The sequence below is a fragment of the Pleurodeles waltl genome, chromosome 9, assembly GCF_031143425.1.
Source record: "Pleurodeles waltl isolate 20211129_DDA chromosome 9, aPleWal1.hap1.20221129, whole genome shotgun sequence".
NCBI lineage: Eukaryota > Metazoa > Chordata > Amphibia > Caudata > Salamandridae > Pleurodeles > Pleurodeles waltl.
The window spans coordinates 924,946,565-924,973,551 of NC_090448.1; positions in this window are offsets into that span (position 1 = coordinate 924,946,565).

A 26,987-nucleotide genomic window follows, 5' to 3' on the forward strand; every position below is an offset into this window, starting at 1 on the left:
TTAGCTTTATTTTAGTCCTTAGTCACAGTGCACAATTTCAAGTTTGCTAGTATGCTGTTTTTCTCTTTTCTGCAGGTGTGTAGCCGGGTTCCTCCTTAGCTACATGGAAGGTTCATTATTATGTATTAGACTGATATTGAGGCTTGAGAAGGAAAAATTTGGCAACAGATGTGGAGATGATGGTGAAAGGAGTCTGCTGTACTCAGTGTACTATGAAAATGCAACTCTTGATGACATAAATGTTCTCATTTTGCCAACAAAAATGCATTTAAATAAAAGTGCAAAAGTGTATACTAAATTACACTTATTGTGAATACAAGAAGAAAACATAATAGTAGGTAATCGGACGTAGGCATGATATGCATATAAAATAAATAATAATGTGCTGATTTAAATTAGCCTCACTGTCAATACCATATTAACAGAGATTCATATGGTGGTGTTGAAAGGCCTTTTTCACGTTGAACTGTTGTTTTGCATGATATGTTTTCTTCGTTCCACTGCAGATGTTGAAACTTTCCAGAAGCATCTGTTAGTTAGTGACTAGACATTTCTTATGTATTAGACAACTGATAGTGGGAGAAAAAGAGACAGAAGGATGAACCAAAAAACTTGGCTGAAATATCTTTTCAAGGACTTGTAACTGTGGCCTATTGTGAAGATGTGTGAAACTAGCGAGTTTACCTATTCCCAGGAGTTTTTTTAAAGCCTATTAGATGCTGTGAACAGAGATTGTGATACTTGTTTTGATTCATAATTCACTATGTTTATATTAGCGTGTGCCCCTAGTGTAGTCCATCGCTTTCTGAAGATCCTCTACACGGTTTCTTGAGACTCTATCTCTCTTCATAGGAGATCACTTTTGAGCCTATTTCTTTTTATTAGATGTCTGCTGATTTGAAGATGAGAATACTTTCCAGCAAAGCATTGTTCTTCTATATGAAGTAAAGGTCATGCTTATGCATTTATTCTCTCATCAGAACTCATCATTGGGTCTCTAACCTGACACCTTAACATATTCTTGATCTAAATTAGATTAGGGAAATTCCTTTATGGAACACACTTGTTGCATTATCTCTATTTTGACTACAGTTTTCACTAATATTGTATTTTATCTTGTTTTATTATGTAAACTAATTAATTATGCAATCTTTAATACTAATGATTAAATGCGATTAGCTTCTGAAGAAAAAAATGAACTGGTTAGAACTATTACTAAAGCTCTTTAACTCATAAAGAAATCCCTTTACTAACTTTATAAATGTCAAAAGAATTGCTGATCCAGATGGATAGATGTCAGTTATTCCTCCTTTTAAACAGTCTTCATCTACAAACAAAGGTCCATATGACCAGTGGCAAGAGTTATCTAATGACTACACCCTAAAACTAAGAGATAAAAATCCCATTGCCCTCACTCTCAAGGACAAGCAGTTGTGTTTGTGTATGGGGATGTTCTGGAACCTTCAATCCTGCTTGTAATTAGTGTTCCTTTGTTAGTTAGAGCAGCATTTATCTTGACTATGAAGAGAATAGATCTTTCTACTCTGTTGTGGTCCCCACTAAGTGGAAAACGGAGTGGAAAACATCATGCTAGACACTTTTTTGTTTCCTCTGAACTTCTACTGAGGTTCTAATGTAGCTGACTTCTTATTCTCCTCCCATTAAGAAATCTTCTCATTTAGGCTGCTTAATTTATAGAAGAGGCTTTTCTAAATAGAGCACTTAATTTGGATATTTTGCATTCTTTACATATTGATTATTAACATTTGGTACTTTATGACACTTAGGGCCTCATTACGAGTTTGGCGGTCGTAGACTGCCATGGCAGCGTTGGCGGTCCAAATGATGTTGGGCTGGCGGTCGGACTGCCATATCACGAGTCATGCGGGTCTATGGAGCAAAGACTGCTGTGGTCATAGTAAGCACAAAGAGGCCAGTGGAGCCTGTGTTGCCGCTGGGCACATTATGAGGTTGTACACCGTCAATGTGACCATGGCGGTTCAACCACCATGTCTCAGCAGGCACAAACAGACAGTATAAAGGGAGACACTAACCTGCAGGTAGCCTCACATATCTGGTGTTGCCATGGAACCTATCACACATGTCCTGCCACTGCTGATAATCATAAATGGAGCACAAAATCCACGCCGCTGTGGATGCAACCAACCCTAAATACACACACCTACCTGTGTCATTATACTCAACAATAGATCGTCGCGCCGTCGTACACATCATATGGGGGTCAAGCTACGGGCACCAAGTACACTTGTCATTGGGTCCACCTCGGAATCAGACACAAAGAAGACAACATTCACAGTTACATTATGCCCCCTGTGGGCTGGTTACTTACACTGCATGGTAACACTACACAAAAACACTCAAGGACAGGGACAGTGAAGTGTACCCAACATTGTCTCACACAACACCAACAGCAACATTATATTTACAAATACAACTCCAACTCCCACATTCCTCACATACAGTGGACTGTCATCACATTCAACACACATATGTATGAATGTGGCATGGAACACAAAAACCACTGATAGTAAACAGCCCCGCAATGGACACACACATCACCCACTTAGCAACACAATGGAAGGACAACTGGATGCACAATAGACAGAGAGACAAATATACAGAGCTCACTATACAAACAATGCCTGCGCAACAGAGATGGGGCCATCAGGAGCACTCAGGGAAGGATGCTGCACTGAGGCACATATCAATTTGCACATGCCACTTAAACAACATTTGCACAGGATCTGGTCCTACATGTATCTCAGGGACAAACAATAATATACCTAATAGACAAGTTTATCTGCACAGTTTAGAAGTGCAAATCAACAAATCAGATACAACTCCCACTGCATGGGACATACATCTAAATGAAGCAGCTGCAAAGTACATGCACAGTGAATGCAAAGGAAGCTAGAACAATTGAGCACACTCCAAGTCTGCATAAAAAAATCAAGCTGCCACACATTAGATGAACCCATAATCCATGCCATGACACCAAGTTGCATTTATACCCACATAGCTATAAAGTCAACCTATACCCTTGTCTTCGGGGATACCAGCTCTGCCGACAAAGTCAGATACTGCAAACAACAGCAAATGGATCAGCAAGCAGGTTGACACACACACAACGGTAAGTAAATAATACAAGTCACTCAGGAACAACATAAAGGGAGAAAAGGAATTGCAAGACAAATGTATACCCAACAAAACAAATGTTTGGGTTTATTAAAATTCAACTTGAAAATTCAAAGGCCATTGGCCAATCCATTTTGATATGTACAGTCACTTGACTCATAACTTCCAGGTAGCCTCCACAGGAAGGGGCATCATGTGGGCAGGGAGGGACCTTGTGAATCATCTCTGGTGGTCAGATTTCGAATGGGTGGGTTTGGGTGGGCACGCACGGCCAACTGGTTGGGAGCAACAGGGAGGCTGGTGATAGAACGGGGTGGCAGACAAAGATGGTACAGAGGTACGCCCTGATGGGTCCACCACCACTTGGGAGTGTCCACTGGAGGAAGATTCTGATAATGAAGACGATGTTGTTCCGGTCTCCCCCAGTCACTTGCTTCACCCTCTGGGCCACTGGGACCCTCTGTGATCATGGTATCTTGACCTGAGGTCCCATAGCTAGAAGCATCCCCCCTTGGCTATGCCCTGTATCCTTTGCTTCCCTCAGCTGATGCTGTACATTAAAGAGAAATAGGGTCATCACATGTCCATGATCAAACTTGAACAACAGCTGTGATTAGCAAACATTATCATGATATCAAGTAGGCCCCAGCACCAAACTCCAACTAAGTGGCCCATACATGTGCCATACTATATGCATGTATACCATCTGAACTGTCAACAGTTACCCACAGGAAATCAGGATCTCAGATAACTACAATTGTATGGCTGAAGTTGCACAATCACAGTAACCATTGAACTAGTAGGAGACCTCATCACCCTCAAAGCCTTGCCCCATGAAGCATACCTGTTGTCACACAATAGAGGCCAATGCCAACTGCATTCCCATAGGTCCTGCACAAGGTCAAGCACACATTTATTTGTCACATACATAATGACCCAATAATAAGAAATGATGCTCCATAATCCTACCATGCTGCTGAGAAAAGTACAATAGCCTGGAGAAGGTGACATGGAAATACTCATGTTACTGTGGAAGCTTTCCACAATGTACACTTCACCAAGTGATACTGGTCGCAATGGAGTCACAAAAGTAGTACTAATGTTCCTCAGACAGGCCACACATTTGGCATGGAATTGGACTCTGTAGACATCATGTGGAATATGTCAGGGAGAGATGTCCCTGAAAACCACAACACAATGACTCAGCAAGCCCCATGGAAATCATCACTAATGTCTGGCACCCCTAACAATGACATACTCTGAGTGTGGATTCCATTAGTCATTGGAGAAGCCCAGAGATTTGCACATACTTGTTTAAGGCCCTCAACATGTTGCCCAGTTGGAAGCTACATCATTGTCTCCATTATGGTCATGCAGACCCAGATTTTTGTGGATGAATGGTTGTACCCAAACACATGTGATTTCAACATAACTGCAAGTCATTCCATGATGCATGCCAACAGTCAGGTTGCAAACCTTACCTAGTTCACCTGTGCTAAGCACTTTGCTACATGATTCTATGACAATGGAATAGAAATGCACATTGTGGCTATAAGCTCTAGGCCTATCTGTCATGTTCCTCATTGCTACTGCAGTTGTACATGCCAAATCACATGCTATGACGCAAGGAGTTATGTGCCACTTAATAAACCATGGTGACCCACTCCGGTATGTGGCACAACATAAAATGTACTCCCTTTGTGAATGTCTCATTCCGCACAGGTTGCCATGGAGATATATGTGAGGGAATATGGATATCATCCCATCAACACAGGTAGACCATGCATGAAACAGCAGCATACAAATGTTTTGCTGAGACAGGGATTCATGCTGACCTGTAGGCACTAGAAATGTTGGCAACAGTGTTGGCACATAAAACATGTCACTGGCCATTTCCCACTTATCAAGGGAAAGTACTGATCAGTCGCTGCTCCAAAAGTTCAATGTATGCTCTGTCACATGTATGATGTCCATCTTAACATTAAAAACTGCAGTGAGGCACCAGCACCCGTCATACGCTGAAGACAAGTAGCGTCTGGGTGGCAGATTTACCCAGACACATAGCTGAGGACAGTGATCCATCACATCCTTACCTTTGGCCTGTAACATTGAGGAGTAGTGGTCTGTTACATAGAATTTATACCCACTATAACAGCAAGCAGTATGTGATTGAGCACTGTACACAGCCATATGTCATCCCTGGAGAGGAATTTGCTCGTGGATTGTACACATTTGTGTCCTAGGTCCCTGGGCCAATAGGCAAGGCACATCAGTATACAACACATGACATGTCTACACAAACAATCACTCATCTACTGTGTTACACATGGGTCATCCCTAATCGTCAGGGGGAGTTATCAGAACCTAACTCATTCACTTGACAATGTGACAGACAGGAATATACCCTGTATTCACCCTGTGTGGCTGCTGTGCTATCCTCAAACACCTATCAAGGTCTGGGTAGCCCACCAGTAGAATGCAGGCCATTAGGGGAGTCATGGTCTAACGGGCACCCCACCCACGTAGGGAGGACATCCCCAGCTGGACCTCAGCAATCTTCCAGGCCCAGCATCTTAGGTCCTCCCACCTTTTCTGTCCCTGGCTGCGGATCCCAAGGGTCTGCACCTTCTTGTTGATGGATCTCCATAGATCCATTTTCTGATGGGTGTTGACCTGGGTGGATGCAGAAGACAAATCAAGAGATGCACATCTTTGAGTTTGGTCCATATACATATTGTGGACACGTGTGGAAAACCATGGGGGTCACGTATGACTCTTGAGGTCTTTGCAGCTGTTATTTGTACTGGTTGTCATGCCTATCCATTCAAAAATGCCTTGTTACATGATGTAATTGGTATGCATTATGTATGTTGGTGTGGACACACTGACTAATGTTACAAATCATGTCCTGTCATACATAGATACCCAGGGAGAGGGAGGATGCAGCAATCTCCTGTTTACTGTTGACTTCCAAACCTACAGGCCATGGAGCAAAGGCGCACAATAACATATTACCGCCTGGACAGCCAAACAATAGTGGACTTATCTTGTAAGCTGGAACCAGATCTGATGCCAGCTATTAGTTATAAAATCAGCATACCACTCATTGGACAAGTCATGTGAGTATTGCACGGCCTAGCCACATGGTTTTTCCAACATACAGTGGCCCTATCTGCTGGTATGTCCCAACCTATGTTCAGTCTGGTGTTAAACGATGTCTTTGTGGCAATGTTGAAACACCTTGACAGCTATATCGGGTTTCCTCGACGTGAGAATTAAGCCCATGTGAAGATTGACTTTTATGGTTTTGCATGTATTCCACAATTGATGGGGGGCCATTGATGGCACACATGTTGACTTGGTCCCACCACAGGCCAATGAACAAGTTTATCACAAAAGAAAGAACTTCCATTCCATCAACGTGCAAGTTGTCTGTGTGGCGGATCCCTATATTTCACATGTCTGTGCCCGTCATCCAGGTTCAGCCCATGATTCCTTCATAACGCAGAACGGCACCATACCCCATCTGATGTTACAACTGTACCCAGTGAGGGTCTGGCTGGTTAGTAAGTCACATATGTCCTGTTTGTGTGCAATGTCTTGTGCTACAACCAGGAAAAGAGTAACTCATTTTTGCACAGATGTTCCATTACTTAACAGGAGACTCCGCATATCCAAACCGTCCTTGGTTGTTGATGCCACTAAAGAATCCAATTATGCCAGGGGAGGTCTACTTCAATGAGGCCCATGGAAGAACACAGCGGGTAGTAAAGAGGGCTTTTGGGCTCCTGAAGGCCAGATTTAGGTGTCTGGATAGGACAGGTGGAGCCTCCTCTACTCACCCAGAAAAGTGTGTCATGCTGCATGCTTCAGAACATGGCCCTGCGGAGGAATTTCCTGTACATCCCAGAGGAGAGGAGCCTGCAGTGCCACTGGGGGAGAATCCTGAAATGCCAAGTAGGATGGCAGTGATGTAGTGGAAGGAGCTGACTTGCGGGAAGGTGTCATCAACAGCTACTTTTCATGAATATAAGTATGTCATGTGCTGTAATGTCTGTGACTGCAATGAACTGTGTTGAGTTGAGTGTTTTAGTAACAACTAGGGAGCTGAAACTCTGCAATATTCAGCCAAAGGCTGATTAAAAAGTTACCCTTTGACATATCCCCACCTTGATGATGTTGCTTTGTTTGTGTCAGTTTCCTTGCAATGTAATTACATTTCCGGTTGCTTGCTATGTGATTTGTGTAATATGCATGTTTTCAAGCCTATGCTCCTTGTTTTGTTTTTGTATACGTATCTTCACCATGACATCCTCATGTGGGCATTTCAAAGTTGCGACATTGGCAGATATGTGATGATGTTCTGACATACATAGTGGACATGGATTTTTCCAGGTAATGTAGGTCACAGATTTGGGTTGTATGTGACCTGTGCCTAGGCAACGTGATCAGTGTTTCAGTGAAAGGTCAAAAGTGCAGTTTGGAGTTTGTGTGCTGTGTTGGGCCAATTGCATCATGTGTGTCATCATGTGGGCATGAAATATGTAGTCATTTATTGTGAGCAAGTCATTCACCCTTCAAATTGGCTAAACTCTATTCTTGCATGACCTCTATGTAGCTGTAGATGTGTTTCATCATTGCAGTCCACAGTGCCTGTGCCACAAAACTGACATATGTGTGTCATACCACCAGATGCATGGTCATTGGATTATGATGGCCCTTTGATCAGGGACTGTTGTAGTGCCATCTGTCTATATCTTGGGTTATATGATATTGGATCACTTTGGTGTGGCATGTAATAAGGCCAAGCTGTTGACATCATCCACTTTAATGTTTGGCTATTCTACAGGACAATGTCTGAAAAATCCCTCCCTTCCCTTATCTGGGGGACTGTACCCTGGAGTATGTACTTTGACTCAGTCACACATTCTTATGTCAAAATGGTCCAAATATATAGACAGCCTATACCCTGTACACTGGAATCAAATGTTTGGTGTGACCTGACATGTGTTAGTATGTGTTTTTGTGTAATGGTTGTAATCCTGAGAAGGTCACTGTAATGTATCCCTCCATGCATAAGTAGGTTATGTCTTCATCAAATGATTCACATGGTCTTACATCTCTACATAGAACAATGATGAAATTAAGCAAGTAGACAAAGAGTTTGTGATGGCTGGATTTATTAGAGTGCTGATGCAGTAAATTAAATTGTGTTAGAAAAGAAGAAAAATAATAAAGTGGAGGTGTCAATAATGGTGAAAGAAATCACTGGAGTAAATGCCACAACATTGGGAGTCCAAGGTCTAGAGTACTCCTCCCATTGGAACTGGTAGGTAGTTCAGGAACAGTCAACAGAGTGAATGTGTGGCACACAGAGGAGTTCCTTTCGGAAGAAGCCACTTTCTGACAGTGGTGGGTATCTTGCCAGCTGCACCTCCTGGATTCTTCGCTGGATGACCCTGCTTGTGTGGTGGTGGGGATCTGTTGCTACAGAGGCAGAGGTGCCTGGGGATTGTTCCTCTGTCAGGGCCTCCCTTTAGGTGGCTGCCACCGATGAAGAAGGACCTGGTGTTGATGCACCAAAGGAAAGGGTAGGGTATTGTTAATGTCCGTCATCACCCCTGTTAGGGGGGCCATGTTGTTCGTGTGAGCCTCCCACTGTTCCCGCATATCCCTATGGATGTTCCTCTGTATTTACTTGATTTCCCGAACTTTGGTCAAGATCTGGTCCATCATGCCTTGGGACTCCTTATAGACCCCTAGGATGTGGCTTATGGTGTCCTGGCAAGAAGCAGCCCCAGTCGCCTCACCCAACTAGTCCAAAGTATCCCTCCCACGTACCCTATCCCCAAGGGCCTGTGCCATTGCCACCGGGTGCCCTCTCCCACTGGGTCCAGACACTCATTGTCAGAAGTGTTATGCTGCAACTCAGAATTCAGGACTGGGGGACACAGGATGGTAGACACTGTGTTGGGGACACGGGTTGGGAGGCAAACGATTACCTGTGATGTTAAGGCAACCAGGCTGGGAGGTGTTGACGTGGCCAGAGTGAGACTCACTGTTGGTGTCTGACAAGGTTGACCACATGGGCCAGAACTGTCCTCCATCTCCAAACATCTTGGAGTGTCTTCCTCCTTGAAGGCCTTTTCCAGAGGGATAGTGGTAGTCTCTTCTGTGGCATTGGTGCCCAGTGGCAGCTCAAACTGTTGATGTGAAAGATACAATGTTACTGGTTGTATTGTGACATCTATCTCCAACAATTTACTGTTACATTAAGCATAGACCTTGTACAAAGGTACTTTGAAGTTTTTTTCTGATTGTGGCAAGTACCCGTGATATTGGTTGTATTGACCTGACATTTGTGAAGCATGCCAATTCCATCTAAGTCAAGCAGATGCTGAAAAATGCAGATCATTAGCGCTTGGGAGGATGGCCTGAGAATGCCATCTTGCCACCAGTGCAGACAAAACAGTGGCTAGGCAAGATATGTCTTTGGCCATTTTGAGGCTTAGTTGATTGTGATGCAGGCAGACCAAGGACTTTGTTGTATATGTTACTAGAGTCGTCATGTGGTCAATGCATTGTGAATGTGTCTGCTGCCAATACTATTTTGGTGATGCATCTTGAGGCCTTTTTGATCATTATTTTGCACACTGGGTAAGCTCTCCCTCCTGTTTTCATTAGTTTCATCTTGGGTTAATTGGTCAATATTGAGCTAGGTGCCCAGACACATCTTAGATTTGAGCATGGTCTGTATCTTGGTCACTCCCAGGTGAGTAAACCCCAATTGAGAGTTAGCAGTCAATGGTATTTGGGCCAGTGATCACTGGTCTGGTGGATGGAGTCACTGAAACAGTGCCTCCTGGGAGCTGTAGTTAGATCACTCTCTATACTACACACACTTGACAAATGGTATCCTCCCAGGTGAGTAAACTTCAATTGAGAGTTCATAAATAGATGGATTTGTGCCAGTAGATATTGTTTTTGTGGTTGGAGTTAGAAGCACAGGGTCTATTTGGCTTAGCGTTCCGGTCACTCCCTCTACTTCCCACCACCATACAAATGTAATCCTCCCAGATGAGTAAACTTCAATTGAGAGTTAAACCACAGGGGTATTTGGGCATGAGAACACTTTTTTTGTGTTTGGATTTAGAGAGACAGAGCCTCCTGTCATTAGCAGTTATGCCACTCCCTCTACTTCATACACTTGATAACTATCATCCACACACAAGGGTACACTTCATTTGTGAGTTCTGAAAGAAGGGTATTTGGAGAACTGAACATTGGACTGGTTATTAGAGTTAGTGAAACAGTGCTTCCTGCCCTTAGTAGTCATCTCACTCTCAGTACTTCACACACTATACTAATACCATCCTCCCAGGTGAGTATACTTCAATTGAGAGTTAAGACACAGGGGTATTTGGGCAAGAGAACACTGTGCTGGTGTTTGGAGTTACAGAAACAAGGCCTTCTGGCCTTAGCAGTCATGTCAGTCCCTGTAGTACACACACTATTCAAATGTTAGCCACCCATGTGAGTACACTTCATTTTTAAGTTAACAAAGAAGAGTCTTTGGAGGAGAGGACACTGGGCTGGTGAGTACGCAACGCCTCCTCTGCGGTTCCCTGCTGAGATTTTGAACACAAACCAGGTACTTTGTGCTTGCAAGACACACTTGTTGCTTTTTAAAGACTAAAGACTCTTTATATTATTGTCTAGGTGATATTTTAACGTGTACTTATTGAATCTTGATCGTTCTGACCTGCATTTATCCAGATAAATATTCTATATTTTTCTAAACACTGTGGGGGTCATTCTGACCCCGGCGGTCTCAGACCGCCGGGGCCAGGGTCGGCGGGAGCACCGCCGACAGACCGGCGGTGCCCCGCAGGGCATTCTGACCGCGGCGCTTTGGCCGCGGTCAGTGCAGGAAAACCGGCGGTCTCCCGCCGGTTTTCCGCTGCCCGTCAGAATCCTCCAAGGCGGCGCAGCATGCTGCGCCGCCTTGGGGATTCTGACACCCCCTACCGCCATCCTGTTCCTGGCGGTTCGCCCGCCAGGAACAGGATGGCGGTAGGGGGTGTCGCGGGGCTCCTGGGGGCCCCTGCAGTGCCCATGCCCATGGCATGGGCACTGCAGGGGCCCCCGTAAGAGGGCCCCGCAAAGTATTTCAGTGTCTGCAAAGCAGACACTGAAATACGCGACGGGTGCAACTGCACCCGTCGCACCTTCCCACTACGCCGGCTCCATTCAGAGCCGGCGTCCTCGTGGGAAGGTCGATTTGCCCTGGGCTGGCGGGCGGCCTTTTGGCGGCCGCCCGCCATCCCAGGGCAAATCCCAAAATACCCTCAGCGGTCTTTTGACCGCGGAGCGGTATTTTGGAGGGGGAACATTGGCGGGCGGCCTCCGCCGCCCGCCAATGTTAGAATCACCCCCTGTGTCTTGTATTTTTGTGGTGCTATACTGTGATATTACATGATTAATTGTACAAATACTTTGCACATTGCCTTCTAAGTTAAGCCAGCCTGACTGCTCAGTGCCAACCTACCAGAGGATGGGCACAGGATAATTTGGATCGTGTGTGACTTACCCTGACTAGAGTGAGGGTCCATGCTTGGACAGCAGGTAACCATACTGCCAACCAAAGACCCCATTTCTAACACTGTATAAAATAGCATACATTGTAATGTAAGCACTGCATATTAGGCAAAAATACTGTATCGACTAAAGGGCATTTTTTACTTGTGGGTTGGCCTTATCTTGCCTCAGGCAACACCAGATTAGAGTTGCCCAATTTCTTTACCTGAAATACATAAAATGTTTGGCAAATATTTTAAAATATGTAGGCAAGATTTTTCTTGGTTAGAATTATTTAACACTAGTTTTTTGTATTTCTCTAGATGTAAATTTGAGGTTTTTTTTGTTACAGAACATCAGATACATTATTTAAATAATACAAAAGGAACAGTGATTTTATAGACATCCTAAATCTCGGAACCAGGTATGGATCCAAGATGGGATTGGCATCTAGGATGGGTTAGACCTATGTCGCAGGAAGTGAAGCAGCTGTTTGAATTGTTTAGAAGGCTGTGAAGGCAGAACATTATATATGTGTCTTCCTTCTCAATTGTGATGCAAAATTAATATAGGATTGCGATTTATGTGGTCTTCTAGATGCTAGCACACCAGAGTTGAAAATTGGTGGTAGCCTTCAATTCTGTTGGTGATTCATATAGGTTTGCTCCACAGTGCCCACCTGGGGCACCCACAACATGGCATATATTGGGGGCTGTGGGCGAAGCCCCAAGGACCCGCAGCCCTGGTGGGCTCTCCATTCATCACCTATTGTGGTGCTGCTGGGAACTGGCCATTGCATTTTTTTCCATGTATACCCTGGTGTATACTTGGGGCACCCACAAGAGGGCCTATGTTGGGGGTATGGAGGGAGCTTCAAGCTCTCTGAGACCCCTGCCAGTTGCCTAGCCTCGACCTATAACGGGTGCCGATGGGAGCCTCTTAGTCTTCAAAAGTATGTTCCCCAGTGCTACCTAGCACATTCACAACTTGTGTATTCATTGTGGGTCGCAAGAGAGCCAAAAGGCCAATGCAGCAACAGCCAGCTCCCTGACTAGCACCCACATTTTGTGCTAGTGGGAGCAGCCTCAGTTCCTTCATTCTGGCCCGGGCAGGAGCAACATTTTTCTCTGCTACCACCTAAGTGGGATTAAATTGTGTTCCCTGTCTGGGAGAGTGTGGGCAGGGAATAAATTTGATAGTCCCTGTCTACACTATCTTGGGGAGGGGCTGTATTTGAGGCTAGGGGAAGGGGCTGTATTTGCCCCTCCCCTAAAAAAATCCCAAGGGAATGAGGCCCCCAGGGCCTAAACAAGTCATGGAGGGGGGCTATGTGCCCCCAATCAATTTTAAGAATACCCATTAAGGGATAGGATCCTTGGACCAAAACACGGTTTTGTGAGGGGGCATTTTTCCCAATATGAAGAAAATCAGCTATGAGGTGTGAGTACTAAAAATGGTTCATAGAGGGGGCTGTATGCCCCTTTCCTCCCAACAGATATAACCAAATACTCCCTGTGCTCTGGTGCACCCCAGGTGGGGGCAGATTTTAAAAAAACTAGGAGCCCGCCATTTGTTTTAGCTGCACCACAGATTCTCTTTGAATCTGTGGTGCCATTAAAAATGATGCTTTGGGATTCAGGAAAATTCCTCTGGGAGCCCCTCCACACCAGGCTTAGGGGGCATATTTTCATTACCATACCACCCATTTGTTTTCTTATAACCTTTTAGTAAAACAGGGGACTGAGTCCCAGAGTCCTAAAATGGCTGCCGTGACATCATTGTTCATGTAACGACAGCCAATCAGATTGCATGTTTTCATCTGGTAGATCTGTGGATCCTCTGCAGCTTGAAATATCCAAATATATTTAACCTTATTTTGTTTGCACCAAATCACAAAAAAAGCACACTTTATAGACCAAAATCTACCTTTCTGCCAAATCTGGTGTAATTCCTTCAGCTCCTTTGGCTATAGCAGTATCATATTCCCTTCTGGAAAAATGCATACATGCATGAAAACATATTTATGGACCTACCATTTATCTCGGCCCCTGCTTCACAGTACACCCTGAAGCTTTCCAGGAAGTAGCTGAGGTGGATGGGACTTTTTTTTGGAAGGTTTTGGTAAGATTTGGCAAACAGCACTGAAGTTATTTGCAAAAGTTATTAGCCAACCAAAAAATCTGTTTCATATAGAAATGAGGACTGAACTATAACTACTAAGCGTCAATGGGTAGCTATACTCAGGACCTAGGGCCAGATGTATCAAGGTTTTTTGCATTCGAAAACGGTGCAAATGCCCGTTTGCGAATGAAAAAAGCCAGTTCAGAATGTATGAAAGACATTCTGAACGCAATTTTAAGGAATCGCAAAAATAGCGATTCCTTGAAATTGCGACCCTGTTTAGAGAGTCGCAAATTGCATCTCTCTAAATAAGAAATCGCAAATAAGGATTCGTTATTTGCGATTTCTCAGCACATGTATGAAGCCATTCCTAAATGCGATGTGGGCATTTAGGAATCGCTATTTATCACCACGTTGAACCTGGTGGTAACCATGTGCAAAATTTAAAAATGCATTTTTAAAATGTACATGTAAAGCACACATGCCCTTTTGGCATGTGTGCACGTTACATGACCCCAAAAAATGTTTTGGGGTGAAGCAGCGGGGGCCTTAGTCCCCCAGTACCCTGTGGTTTTGCATTTCCAAAATTGCGATTTCTGGTTAAGAAATCGCAATTTTGGAAATGCAAACAATTCGCAGATCTGGGCCAATAGGCCCATAGGTGCGAATGGGGTCAGATTCTCTATTTGCGATTCGGTAATAGCATTTGCGATTTTTAAGAAATCGCTATTACCGAATCGCAAAAATCATACATACCTTTTTGAATTTCTGAAATAGCTATTTGAGAACCGCAAATCGGTTGTATGATACATCTGGCCCCTAATTTCTATAGAAAAATAATGTTTTTACTTGCCTATATCTTTAACGCCGGTTAACAAATCTTCACTAAATTTTCCCAAAAGATTTGATGCTCATCTGAGCTGCTGTCTGGAAGGTTTTGTGGTGATCCGAAAAACAGAGGCTGAGAAAAATGGGATTTTGAACAGTGTTAGCACCTGAACCACTGACCGGAATTGCACCAAATTTGGCAGAAAGGTAGCCCTTTGTCCAGAAAGTGACTTTTTTGTTATTTGGTGTAAATCCGTTCAATAGCTTTTGAGTAATTGAAGAAAGAACAAAACTTGTATATATGGGGATGCAAATGCTTCAAAAACCCTGCCAATCTTGTGCTGAGATCTGATTGGCTGCCAACACTTCTAAAAGGAAGTCTCAGAAAAAAAGTAAAAAAATAAGAAAAGGGGCTAGGGTAGAGTCACCCTGTTAGCATAGCTCTGGTGCTAAGGGACCCCCTCAGAGCTTAAAAAGCATTTTTTTTTTTAATGTTGGCGTTGATCCATGGATCTGCTGAGAAATTTAAAAAAACAAGCTTGGGCTTCCACATTTGTTTCTTTGAAGTCCCTGGGTGGACCAGGTCCCGGGGACATTAATATTTTCAATCCGCCCAGATCTCCTGTAGCCCCAGATATATATATATATATATATATATATATACATATGTATATATATATATATATATATATGGAGAGAGATAGCGAGAGAGAGAGAGAGAGATACATATACATTGATACTACCTAGTGCATTCGCTATAGTTCTAGTTAGAAAACATTTTTTCCATAAACAGAGTATTTTTTGTTTTGCCAATAACCTGCTTGCTGAATCTTCATGAAATTTTCAAAACATATTCTTTAGTCAGTTTAGCTGCTGTCTTGAAAGTTTCGGGGTGATTTGTGAAGCGGGGGTTGAAATAAACGTGAGGGACCCAAAACACTTTTTCTCTAATCTCTATCTACGGGGATTTTGCTTTCTTTAGACACACCAACAGCCCAAACCCTTGAACGGAATAACACCAAATTTGTCACGAATATAGGTTCTGTTATGCAGATTACGCTTTTCATAGTTTGGTGCAAATCTGTTCAATAGTTTTGGAGTAATTTAGACCAAAATATTATAGATATCTAGTGCTGCAGATTCTCCAGGGATTCCTCCCGGATTGATCGCTGATCCACATGCCACAGGGAGAATCTAATTGGCTCACCGCAACCTGACAGGAACGTTGCAGCCCCCATTTTATTTCATCAGGAAACGGTACCTGAGGCTGAAATCTTGGCTGAATGTAGATGATGGAGTGACTCCCTGGATGTAATATACATGTGAAAAATTGTCTTCAAAGGCCTTGAAACTTTTTTTTTACCGTTTCCGAGATCCGCAGATCTATCCGTGGGCCTCAGCATGGCTCCAGGTATAAATCCGTGGTTGGATCTGTGGATTTAGCGGAACTATCAATTCATACACCTATTCAAACACCCAGACAAACACCCTCACATCCAGTCTCAAGCCCAGAGAGACACTGTCACATCCACTCTCACACCCACACAGACAGTCTCACACCCATTCTCATACCCATGCAGACACTCTCATACTCAGACTTACTCTCACACCCAGTAAGACATTGTCATACGTAGTCTCACACCCAGAGACACACTCTGGCACTCACTCTCAGACCCACACAGGCGCTTTCACTCTCATACGCAGAGAGATTCTCTTACACCTACTTTCACATCCAGGCACACACTGTCACACTCCTTCTCACACCCAGGCAGAGACTCCCATTTTCACATGTAATCTCACAGCTGGAGACACTGACAGTCAATCTCACACCCATGCAGACACTCTCATGCTCACTCATACACTTAGACACTCTTACACCTTATCTCACATCCAGGCAGACACTGTCACACTTTCTCTCACACCCAGGCACGCTCACACTCACTATCACACCAATGCAGACACTCTCATGCTCACTGTCACACTCAGAGAGATATTCTTACACCCAGTCTCTCATTGAAGTAGAGATTGTCACTCTCCCTCCCCTCTTACAGCAAGACAGAGACTCTCACATTTACTCTCTCACCCAGACAGACACTCTCACACTCACTCTCAAAGTCATGCAGGCACCCTCACGCTCACTCTTACACTCAGAGAGACACTCTCACACTCATTTTTAATCCAGACTCAGACTGTTACACTTAGTTTCACACCCAGGCTCTCTCACACTCAATCTCACACCCCGAGAGATGTTGTTAAGCTTTGTCTCACACCCACAGGCACACTTTGACATTCAGTTTGACACCCGTGCGTGGTTGTAGTTGAATTAATGTATAGAAATAAAAACTATATTATACTTTTAAAAACATAGAAATTCACAGAAAAAAACAAAGGTTACAGGGATGTTATAGTTAGGAAATAGAATTTGAAAAAGACGGAAATTCATTTAAGAAACCAAAGGTTACAGGGATGTTATAGTTAGGCTCACATTCTAAACGTACACAACCATAGAAATTCACCAGTTATAGTTAGTTACTGCAAGATGTCATGAGTGTCGTAATTTGTGGGGTAATAAGCAGTGCATTGCGAGGGCACAATTTATAGTTGCCTTAGGGAACGAGTTATAATTACAGGAGCGGTCGAATCATTCTCGTCCTTAGATGTACAGATTTGTCTTCCCCTTAATTTCTCAAAACCTACTGAACAGAATTACCCCAAAACAAAAAAAACACCCTTTATGGACCAGGACCTATCTTCCTGCCAAAGTTGCTGTAATGCCGTAAAGTAGTTTTTGCCCTATTGCTGTTCAAAATCCCTACAGAAAAATGAATGGGGAAAATGTATTTCTGAACTCTCCCTTTTTCTCAGCCCTCCCTTGACAGATCACATCAAAACTTTTCCAGGCAGCAGCTGACAGGACTGGCAAATTCTTGTGGAAAGTTTCATGAAGATTTGTCAAGCAACGGCAAAAATATAGGCAAGTAAAAAATTATTTGTATATAGAAACCAGGTCGCCACTCGGTAGTATGTACAGAAATACATTCTGAAAAAGCCAAAGGTTAAAGGGAGGTTATAGTTAGGTGTAAATGTCAGTTAAAAGTAAAATAACCGTTTTATACAAACAAACCACTGAAATTCACCAGTTATAGTTGTTAAGGGCGGAGTCATTCGTCCAGTTGGCAACAGGATTCAGATACTGGCCGAAGGCTGAAGAAGAGGGATTCTGTGCGTATCATCTTCTTATGAGAATATAGAAATCCCATATGCCAAGACTATGTCCGCCAAAGGGTGCATATCAAGGTTGAACAATGCTGGGCTGATAGTGGAGCCCTGAGGGGCTCCACAGTTTAATAGGAGGGTGTCTGATGTACAGTCATTCTCAAATTCCTGAAAGGTCTTGATATTAAGGAAGTATCAGAGCCAAGAAAAAGCACGTCCCCCACACCCGCATTCCGAATGTTCTCAATGAGAATGTTATGGCCAACTGTATCAAATGCTGCAATTAGGTCCTAAACCACGAAGTTGTGGAAAACGAAAGTGAAACAACGCTTTTCTTTTCCACGACTTCCTTGTTTTAGGGCCTTAACCACGCATGTGTGAACCACGCATGCGTGGTTAAGGCACAGAAGAAGGGAGTCAACGCGGTCAAGGAGGGGGTAAGTTGGGCTGGGACTGGGGCTGTTTTTTGGGGGTGGGGGGCTCGGGTGATTAGGGTTTAGGGGTGGGGGAGGGGTCTCAGGGTTTAGGTATTAGGGGTGGGTTGGGGGTTTGGGGTGCCTTAGGTTTTAGGGGTGGCATGGGGACTCAGGGTATTTTTAGTTTTTGGCGGTGGGGTGGGGGCTCGGGTGATAAGGGTTTAGGGGCGGGGAGGGGGGTCAGGGTTTAGGTTTTAGGGGTGGGTTGGGGTGCTTTAGGTTTTAGGGGAGGGGGTGGGGACTCGGGGAATTTATAGTTTTTGGGGGCTCGGGTGATTAGGGTTTAGGGGCGGGGAGGGGGTGGGGGGTCATTGTCTAGGTTTCAGGGGTGGGTTGGGGGTTAGGGTGCTTTAGGTTTTGGGGGGGTTGGGGTTGTGGTAATTGTGGGGGTGGGGGTTGGGGTGGTTGTGGGGGGGTCGCAGTAATTTTTAGGGGTGGGGGCCAGGGGGGACGCATGCTAGAACCGTGCATGCTGATCACTAAGGCCTTTACCAGTAATGCCTTTACAACGAAATATAATTGTTAAGGCATTCGTGGTCAAGGCATTAGTGATAACAACAAGGTTGTTGTTCTGACCTCATTGTTGAGGCATGGGTGGTTGAAGCACTCGTTGTTTGAACATATAACCATCCAGTAGCATTTTAACCTCCTCGACCACTGTGAAGAGTGCCATTTCTGTTCCATGTTTGGGTCTAAAACCCGTTATGTGTGGGTTGGAGGATATTGTGTGCTTCCAGATACTCCAAGAGATGATTACTAACATGATTTTCCAGGACTTTGCTTAATCCAGGCAGGAGGGAAACAGGCCTATAGTTCCACGGGTCACAGGGATGTAAATTACATTTTTTTAAGGAGGGCCTTTACCGTTGCATGTTTCCAAGGTGAGGGCACAATTCTTTCGGCAGGGGAAGAATTCATATTGCAAGCAAGATATGCTGAATCTGCTCAACTACTTTAGTTAAAATGAACTGAGGGTTGGGGTCCAGTGGGGATAATTATTTAACTTTGTTTATGATTGTTACAAGGTTCTCTGGTATAACCGCAGAAAACATCTCAAAAGCCATATTGGGGAGCTGTTGGTCATCATTACAGGCCATGAAATTAGTGTCAGAGTTGGATGGATGGAATGTAAGATAAATATCCAAATTTGTTTCTGCAAAGACTTTGCTATATCATTGAAACGAGTACATGAGGGTTTCAGGGTTGATGAATTAGGAGGCAGGTTTAAAAGAGATTTAATAATCTGGAATATTTCTATGGGGGCATTTGGGACCATTTTAATTTTATAGTCATAATAAGTTTTCTTCACAGAGATGATTTCACAGTAATATTTCCTAATGGTTTCCCTGTATGATATTTTACTTGTCTTTGAGTAATCTTTTCTCTAGGATATCGCTGACTTTTTGCACAATTATTTTACAGCTCTAAGATGCGGGGTATATCTCGGAGTAAATTTGGATTTTGAGTTCCTAGTTTGCCTTTTTATAGGAAGTACTTGATCCAAGTATTGATTAATCCATTGCAAAAAGTTGGTGTATGCCAAATTAGGATGGGTTAACTTCTAGTTTTGTGGTAGTGAGACTCTGATTTAAATAATCAACATTGAGTTTAGACTAGCAACACTCTTTCCATGACAAAACTTTGGCAGAAGGATGAATAAAAGGAAGGTCTGGGAGAGGGATCAAAAAGTGATTAGACCATGCGATTGGAAAGGGGGCTGGATTTTATACTGGATGTCTTTGGAAGAGACCGGATCAAGCAATTGCCCCTAAAGTGTGAAAAATTGGAGTACCATGTTGTAAAGTATAGTGCAGTGGTGAGTCTTACAGTAATGAAAGGTGACGTAGACTACAGAAGAGTAGAGTGGCATAGAGTCTAGTTGATTTTTGTTGAGTGAAGTGGTATACAGTACAGTCCAGTGTTGTAAAGTGTGGTAGAGTAGATTGGCATACAATGTTATAGAGTACAATGGCATAGGTTGGCATAGAGTAGAGTGGCGTAGTGGAGTAGAGTGGAGTACTGTGTCAGAGTACAGTAGAGTATAGTGTGGTACAGTGGCATATAAAGAGTTACATAGCGTTGTCTAGCGGCTAGAGCATCATAGAGTTCAGTGGAGTAGAGTGTTGTGCAGTGGCATACAGTATACTATAGTGTTAAACAGTAGAGTGAAGGGTGGTCAAAGGAATACATTGTTCCAGAGTGGCATACAGTGTAGTAGAGTGTTGTAGAGAGGAGTTCAGTAGTGTGTGAAAAAGTGGATCTGCATTGAGTGGATTGTTTTATGTTAGCATAGAGTGAGGTAAAGTCTCTTACAGTGGAGTAGAGTTGAGTGGAGTGTTGTAACACGCGGTGGAGTAAAGTACAATACAGTGTATTGATGTGTTGTAGTAGAGTAGAGAGGCATGAAGTGGAGTGTAAAGGTATGGCATAGATAGTAAACTATTACAAATCAGAGTGGGGTCTCGTACAGGAGAGTGGTGTGCCGTATAGTATAGAAAAGTGTTATATAGTGGAGTAGAGTGTTGTACATTGTTGCTTATGGGCATTGAGCGAAACACAGAGTTGCTCAGTGGAGTGTATGGGGATGGAGTGGAGTAAAATGTCACAGAGTGTCAAGAAGTGTGGTAGACCTTTGCAGAGTGCAGTTAAATTGAGTGGATGAAAGTGTCATGCAATGAAGGGGTGTAAAGTGGAGTGGCGTACACTATAGTGGAGTAGCGTGGATTACTGTGAAGTAGAGTAACATACAATAGAATACCATACAGTGAAGTGTAAAAGAGTAGAGTTGCATAGAGTGGAATAGAATGGATCGAAGAGTGGAGTGGTGTACATTGGAGTGGCATAGAGAGGAGTAGGGCACAGTTGATTAGCAGAGAGTAGGGTGGCATACATTTAAGTTGCATAGTGTAGAGTTGAGGAAACTGTTTTAAATTTGTTGCATGGCTTGAATGTAGTATTCATTATATATTTAACTCCGTTAGTTGAAATCCCCTTTCTGTGGAAACCTTCTCCACACTTTAACACCTGGATGTTCTGTATGTGCATTTATGGCTTCACAGGTAGTTCCAGGGTCGTATGTTTCAGAAGACAACGTCATTGTTTTGCTTTCTTGCTCTGCTCATTAGGAGACAATTCATTTTAGCCATTTGAATTAAGTGAGCTGATCTGTGTTTCTCTCAGAGTGTGATAAGAATGCCACTTTAGGAGCACTTCTGTCCTGGGATTATCACTCAACCTTTGTGAGCTATGTCTCTGATGCAGCCCTGCTGATTCAGACCTCCATCCTTCCAAGGAGGATAACATGTTCTCACTTGAAACACCAAGGTATGGGGGTTAGACTATCCCAACTGATCTGGCAGAGGGTACACCCACTATGCTTTATTTAGTATTGTATTAGATACAGATAGGGGTATGAAAATATGAGCAAAAATTATCATGATTGAATTGTTCATATTGTTTACCATTTTAACAATGCTGATTACAGTAGTTTATCTCATCTTTCTAATAATCACAGCTCATGCTTGTTATACAACAATAAAATCATTTTAATAAATGTTTTGAAAATGCTTTCTAATATCTTTCTCATGCTTATCTTGGGTATACAAGAGAGACTACCAAAAGTGTTAAATCTGTTTCCAGAGGTTTCTGTGAGTGTTATGTTCAACGTTGCCACAACAACGTTTCTTGGTGTGTTTAGGGGTTGGATGCAGTACTGTAAACTAGCTGAGATATGCCAAAACCTACTGATGCCATACGTGGACTGCGTCTCTATACTGTGAAGTTTGTGTTGGTCTAATCCACAGTCCTCCTATTTTTGTAGGAATCATTCAATAATCTGGAGTGGCGTGGATTATCATGTCCTCCATATAGTAGTTTGTGCAGCTCCCTGCTATGCCACTTTTCCATTTTTTTGCACAGGTAGTATTGTGTTACGTATGAAGGCCAAAGTGAATGAAAGGCAAATCATTGCTATTGTTATAGGAAGGAGATTTCTTTTTACTTTCAAGTGGCCAATTATCAAGTCGTTCAAATAGTAGTTGGTGTGCCTCACCACCAGGGCAATTTTTCATTTTGTTGCAATGCATAAGAAAGATGTTTTTTTTGGCTTGTTGGCCCAGTTTTATTTTGTGAGCCAGAGAGCATGCAAAGAAAACTTATTTAGATTAAGATGTATTCTATATGTTGCGTATTTGTTTATAGGTTTCTTTTGGTATGTGACCATAAATGGGTCAATCAGTTGTTCATGCAGTAAATATGATACTTTGCATATGCAGTCTAGTATATTTTTCAACTTCCTTGCTACTCTTAGTAGCACTGTTCTACACAATATTGCTCAGTTGTTGGCCCTTATAACTTCATAACCACTTTATAACAAAAAGTATCATATACATAATCTAATGTGTATTGAAATTTCATTACAATCCGTTCAGCTGTTTTGCTGCTACATGAAATACAAAAGTGAATTTAAAATGCATTGGATTTCAAGCGTGTTTTGGGACACACCTTTTTTCTTTGCACTCCTGTGATCAAACAGTGCAAAACCTTCAATCCACTGGCAAAGTAATGGATGCAACAGGTAGCGGGCATCTGACAAATGAATACAAAGTTATTACGGGACAAAGATCCAAGTCCTTACAGTCATAAATGATGTTATAGAACATGTTATGAGTGATGTCAATTGTGAGATCATAAGCAGTGCATGGTGAGAGCACAAGTTATAGTTAGCAGTGCTAATTATAGCAGGTGAGTTTCTGTGTTTTTTTTTTAACTTCAAAACATTAACATTGTCACTGAGAAATTCACCTAACTATAAATTTAGTTTAACCTTTCTTTTTTCAGTGAATTTCAATTTTATTTTTGTTAATTGAAAACTCATAATTGTGTTGTGCCTAAATATAACCTTTGTTTTTTTCAGTGAATTTCTATTTTTTTTGTAAATTAAAATATGTTTAAAAATACATAGATACTAGCTATTCCAACAATGTTTACTTCAAGAATGTTCAACTTCTTAGTCTTTGTAACTCACATGTACATAAATATTCCCAGCATAGGTTTAATAGTCTTTGTATGTATCTTTACAAAAAATGTATATTTATATTTAAAAAATACACTGATCAGTTTTTATATACTGTAAAATAAATGTTTTCACTATGTATGTCTATTTTTCAAGTGTGTGGTCGCTCTCATGGGAGGCTTGCAAGATCGTAGAGTTATACATTTTGTTTTAGTCTGTTGTACAAATTTCTTTTTCACCCGGTCAGTTATTATTTACTGTTCATGTTTTATAATAAAGTCACTACAGTATGTTTACTGTATCAATCATTTAGTTTACAAACTTATGGCTCTCGCAAGACAATCGTGGCAGCCAAACACACAGTCCCCTGCGTGTACTTGCGATCCGCTTGTTAGATTGTAGATTTGAAATTAAGTTCATAAAAGTGCATTTTTGTTATTTTGAGGACAGTAAGGCATAAGAAGTGTTGTTTCAAGTAGAAAAGCAGTTGATGTACTGTTGCATTTCATATAAAGAAAATTCCCTCTTTTTATGATCTTGCTGGCTTCTCATGAGACACCCCCGAGATGCCCAGGAAAGGAAAAGCATCCCTAGGAAGGATTGTGATTGGTTCACATGGATATCTTTATTTAGCAAAGGATTCCATCATTTGCCTATTGGATTTTTCCTGTGGTTACACCTTTCTGCCTTTGCTAATTTTCTGTGAGCAGAATGTCATCATCTGCTTCAGATGGGAACCCTACTCCTGTTCCAGCAAGTCAGCCACCTTAGCCACCCAAGGAGTCCTTAGTTTAGAAATGTTTCCAGATAAAGCCTGGTGGGGAAAAAGTATCTGCTAAATATGCAATTTGTAAGATATGCAAAAAAGAGTTTAGCAAGGGCTGTTGGAACAAGCATAATTCCATGAGTACCACTGGGATGTGGCAACATTTGAGAGTTAGGCACCATCAACATCTTGTTCAGAGTGAGTTAGCCTGTTGTGAAGAGCTTGATAACTTCCCTGGGCATCCCATCTTTACAACATGGTGATTGTGTGCCTGCCCAGGTACTCACTGCTCAAGCAAATAACAACCCTGCAGATTATTTATTCATATAAAACAACAAGGGCAGCACAAGACAGGTTGGTCCAGAATCAAAAATGCATACATAGGCAGTAACTTTTTAAAACATTTTTTTATATTTAATTTCCCTTAGTTTTGAAGGAGATTTTTTAAATTACCAGTTTCTTGTTTTTGTTCTTTCCCCTTTGTATAAGAAAACACAAAAAAGTTAAAAATGCTTAAAAAAAAAAATGCAGTAGTTCAAAATGTAACTTAAGGTCTTTTCAGAGCTACCCTATACTTTTATTATGTATGTGGCTTATACTATGGTATTATGAACCACTTTCATTTCCTTTTTATGACTCCTGCAAAACAGTTGCAAGACCCATGATGCTCCCATATGAGCCTCTCTCAAGAGTCAGGTGCACAGTCCTTTCCATCCCTTGAAAGAGGGCAGTGTTTGATGATTTGCATTCCTGCACATATCGGAAGACTTTACTTTTACAATGGAATTTGTATTTTCAGTGAACATATTCTGTTGTAATAAGTATAAGAAATATAGGTCTGCATCACAACCCTAGCGGTCGGGTTTAAAACGGCGGTAATACCGCCAACAGGCCGGCGGTAAAAAAAATGGGATGACGACCACAGCGGAAACTGCCAAAACATACAGCCACTTTAACACACCTACCGCCACGGCGGTAGGAACAAACACCGCAGCAGTAACCACCAACAGCCAGGCGGAAGACAATGTATCACCCACCCCATCACAACCCGCCCATCCGCCAGCTTTTCCTAGACGGTATCAACGCCATCAAAAGTACGGCGGAAACAGTACATGGAAGGGAAACCACTCACCTCTCGAACGCTCAATGAAGAACCAGGACGCCATAGAGCCCGAGCTGCAGGTCCTCCCCATGCTAGTCTACCTCCTCATCCAGCAGGAGTACCAACGGTGATGACAGCGGCGACGACAATGGTTTGTACTGCACCTAGGAGACAGGGTAGGGTGGAGGAAAAAGAGTGACACACACAAGCAACACGCCACCCCTCCACCCCCACCCTCATACACAACAACATACACACAAACACATGCAGCAACATTACATTTACACCCCGTAACACCCTGGAAGAATGCAAGGACAAAAGGAATAGAGTCAAATCAGTGATATTTTAGAAATAGTCAGATATACGTAATAATTTTAAGAACAGTATTTACAAAAATATACCATATGTACATAAGGCGGTACATTGTCCACTTAAAATGTCCGTGGACCACTGGGCCAAAACTAATAGGCCAAGCCCACACTTGACTCCTGCCTCAATACGGAGAGAACACTGCAGGGGCATGAGGTCGAAAACACACAGGCACCTCAGGGGGAGGGTGAAGGGGGTGCACCTCAGCCAGAAGATGGTACAACACCACTGCTCCTGGAGGGGGCTCCATGCCCACAGCGATGTCCTGGGGAGTGCAAGGCCACAGTGTCTCATGTGGGTGGGTTACCCACTGCTTGCTCCTTTGGAGTGCAAAGCCACAGTCTCTCAAGTAGGTGGTTTGCCCACTGCTTGGTCCTGGGGAGTGCAAAGCCACAGTCTCTCAAGTAGGTGGTTTGCAAACTGCTTGCTCCTGGGCAGTGCAAAGCCACAGTCTTCTTCCACTGGTTCCGGGCTTTGTGCCCAGTGTGCTTCATCCTGCCAAGGATAGGGTGAGTGGATGCCTTTCTCCACTGGTTCTGGATTGGGCTTTGTGCCCAGTGTGCTTCATTCTGCCAAGGACAGGGTGAGTGGGTGCATATCTCCACTGGTTCTGGAGGGGACCTTTTGCCCAGTGTGCTTCACCCTGCCAAGGATAGGGTGAGTGGATGCATATCTCTGCTGGTTCAGGAGGGGGCCTTGTTGCCAGTGTGCTTCATCCTGCCAAGGATAGGGTGAGTGGATGACTTTCTCCACTGGTTCTGGAGGGGACTTTGTGCCCAGTGTGCTTCATCCTGCCAAGGATAGAGTGAGTGGACACATTTCTCCAATGGTTCTGGAGGGGGCTTTGTGCCCAGTGTGATTCATCCTGCCAAGGAGAGGGTGATTGAATGTATTTTTCCAGTGGTTCTGGAGGAGGCTCTGGGCCCAGTGATATAACACTTGGGGTGTGGCAGTTCACAGTCCCTCACCTGGGTGAGTGAGGCACGAGATTTTCAGAGACCAGGTTGCATGATAATCCATAGAGGCAGGGCTATACTCCACCCGGCGAAGGCTACGGCTGCAAACTGGTGGTAGTGCCAGGGCTGATGGGGTGCTGCCAGTGGTGGAGGAAGGCTCAAGCCCTTCTCCTGCAGCCTAGGACGGCTGCCCACTGGGGCTGCTGCTGTTGCCAGTGGTGCTACTGTCAGTGGTGCAGGTGGTGGTGCTTGTGGCGGGGACTGCGCAGTGCTAGCAGCGGTGCAGGTGGCGGTGCTGGCCGTGGTTCAGGTGCTGATGCTGCCAGTGGTGGAGGGAGGCTCCAGCCCTTCTCCTGCAGCCTTGGACGGCTGCCCACTGGGGCTGCTGCCGCTGACAATAGTGGTG